We start from the raw sequence: 3,413 nt of genomic DNA, 5'->3' as shown, positions 1-3,413 counted from the left end.
CAAAAGTTATGGCCAATTAACCAGAAAATGAAAACACAACTGCCTTATGAAACAAAAAGTGACCTCAACTCAAGACTGACCAATGTGATTGATTGTTCTGAGAGCTGATGAGATGATATTATGGAACCAATATATATCATAATACAGTTACCCCTTGCTAACTGGGTAAAGAGGCACTTTTAAAAGTGGTGCTCCTCTTATATTTAGCAGGGGAAGAATAATCGTCCCTTTTCACAAGCACAGTGTCTCAAACCAATAACCAAAAACCAACTTTTTTAAAAGCCCGGGTATGACATCACTTCCAGTTGTGACATCACTTCTGAGGCATCATTTTGAGCTTGGCACTGAGCTAAACAATCATTAGCTATACCACTGCCAAAGTGGTATCTCATGGTTTCTCCCTATTTTAATACAAATAAGGAACAAGAGGAAATTGGTCAGAAACCAATTTCTGACATGACCTAGAAGGAAGACCTGTTTCATACATGTAGATAAAACTTGTTTGCAAAATATCAAGCATTCCATGTTTTCAGTCTGAATGCAAGACCTGAGTAATACGTTGCCTCGTTAACGAAGCCTGGAAACCTGTTTATTCTTTGCTCTCTCCAGTCTAGTGTACCTGATCTCTGAGGTGGTTGTGGAATGCTTTGAAGCAAGAGTTCAACTGTTTTGGAATAGCTCCATATAGTCTCCAATTTCTAAGCAGGCCTAATGGATATGAAAAGGAGAGCCTGGAAGAATGCCAATAGTTCCTCATCTGAGGTCTATACGCTCAGCACAATCAGCATCAGTTTTGTTTTTCTTATGAAACTGCCTGAGGTTTTGGCTGTGGAGGATGATGGGAAGATTTCCCATTCCCACCCATCAAGGGCCTTCTGGGATGAACACAAATCTTAGCCCGGACAGTGAGGACTCAGGGTGGGCCAGAAAGCCTTAGTCACACGCTTCTTAAAATCAAATCCACCCACTATTAGCTCAGTTTCTGGCTGAAACTCATCAAAATAGCACAGGGCAACATTCTCAGAGGATCCACTTCCATGGAAATCTGTTAGCAAAAGTATGGCCTTCTTCCAAATCTTGGAAAAATTTTGCTTCTGAAAAATGTATTCCTTGTGTTTTCAACTCTTGAAATTAAACATTCTGGCAACTAGGTAGGACTTGGAAGGCGAGATGAAAAGTTGAACGCGTGTTTGGAGGTGCAGCTCACATGAAATGCTCTTTTCTATAAGTTGTACCATTATTACACATATTTATTTATTTTATTTATTAGAAAAATTTATATACTACCTTTCCCATGCCGAAGCAAACACCCAAGGCAGCCACGGCTTACAAAGCTCCATAATAAATGTACAATGTATCACAGCAATAAGTAAAAAGAAAAACATCAAAGTATTAAAACATCACTGCTAAATTTAACCCTAAAACATTAAAACATAAAGCAAAACAGAGCAAAACCCAACCCCCAGCGGTGGGGGTGGGGAACAAATTGGTCCAGGTATTTGTTAAAATACACAGATATGTGTTAACATATACTACCCAAGGCCCCTAAAGGTCAACATAATCCAAACTGCAACTGTGCCAAAAGAGGAAATAAACTACATGCAGGTAGATCATTCAGAAAATTGGGCCAAGCCACAAATTATAGCTGGTGTCATGCATGCATGGTATAGTTGAAGAATTAAACATGCAAGAAACAAACTTTTCTTCACTTAATTCATGCACACAGGCCACAAGCAGACAAGTCAACCAGTCCTAGACTGAAATCCAGGGCCAATCCTAGCAGCCAGCAAGAAGGAAGAGAGGCTAACTGCTTTGTTTGCCTTATTGCAGGAATATATATGTATACACACACACACACACACACACACACACACACAAAATTGTATTTTTTTACAGTTGTAGTCTAGCATCTAGTTTGAATCGCTTTTTCATGAGCTCCATAAATGGAAACCAGGAGTTCTCAAAGCACCCAGAAGATTGCTTGCCCCCTCTTTTAGGAGTGTAGTTGGTTCTCTTTGCCACTTCAGCAGTTTCTGACATATCGGTTGCCAGTTTTTGTAGATTTACAAGCCGCAAATGGCTTTCATGTTGTCACACCAGGTTGTTCACATCAAGGTTCTTTTGTAATCAAGTTCAAATATCCACACAGAACATGAATGGGGTGATGGGATATTTGATCAATTATCAATCCAACTAATTATATAAAGGAGCTTAAGAACATAAGAGCAGCCCCACTGGATCAGGCCATAGGCCCATCTAGTGCAGCTTCCTGTATCTCACAGTGGCCCACCAAATGCCCCAGGGAGCGCACCAGATAACAAGAGACCTCATCCTGATGCCCTCCCTTGCATCTGGCATTCTGACATAGCCCATTTCTAAAATCAGGAGCTTGCACATACCCATTATGGCTTGTAACCCGTAATGGATTTTTCCTCCAGAAACTTTTCCAATCCCCTTTTAAAGACATCTAGGCCAGATGCCATTACCACATGCTGTGGCAAGGAGTTCCACAGACCAACTACACGCCAAGTAAAGAAATATTTTCTTTTGTCTGTCCTAACTCTCCCAACACTCAATTTTAGTGGATGTCCCCTGGTTCTGGTGTTGAGTGAGAGGGTAAAGAGCATCTCTCGATCCACTCTATCCATCCCCTGCATAATTTTGTATGTCTCAATCATGTCCCCCCTCAGGCGACTCTTTTCTAGGCTGAAGAGGCCCAAACGCCGTAGCCTTTCCTCATAAGGAATGTGGCCCAGCCCAGTAATCATCTTAGTCACTCTCTTTTGCACCTTTTCCATTTCCACTATGTCCTTTTTGAGATGTGGCGACCAGAACTGGATGCAATATTCCAGGTGTGGCCTTACCATCAATTTGTACAATGGCATTATAACATTAGCCATTTTGTTCTCAATACCTTTTCTAATGATCCCAAGCATAGAATTGGCCTTTTTTACTGCCGCCGCACATTTGGTTGACACTTTCATCGACCTGTCCACCGCCACACCAAGATCTCTCTCCTGATCTGTCACAGAGCTTGTTCCAACTACTCCACCTGACCCCAACACCCATAATTTCTAAGCTATCCCATCAGTTGCGGACAATCTAGAGAAGACTCCAAAATCTATTTTATGATAGTTTATATAATTTGCCTTATTTGTTTATGTATGTATTTATTTATTTCCTACATTGATATCCCACCTTTCTCCCTGAAGGGACCCAAGGCGGCTTACAACAGTAATTACAAAGAATACAAAAAAATGACTTTATTTACATAAAGTTAGGAACCAACAGTATACTACTTCTGCTACTAATGCACAGAACATGGAAAAGCTTTTAAGTCATATCTGTGCAGGAGAATATGAGAGGATTACAAATCACATTGCGCGGGGGGGAGGTATCATGTAAACAAAAAA

This window comes from Tiliqua scincoides, chromosome 2 (assembly GCF_035046505.1).
Source record: "Tiliqua scincoides isolate rTilSci1 chromosome 2, rTilSci1.hap2, whole genome shotgun sequence".
Taxonomy (NCBI): domain Eukaryota; kingdom Metazoa; phylum Chordata; class Lepidosauria; order Squamata; family Scincidae; genus Tiliqua; species Tiliqua scincoides.
This window is presented reverse-complemented; position numbering follows the sequence as displayed.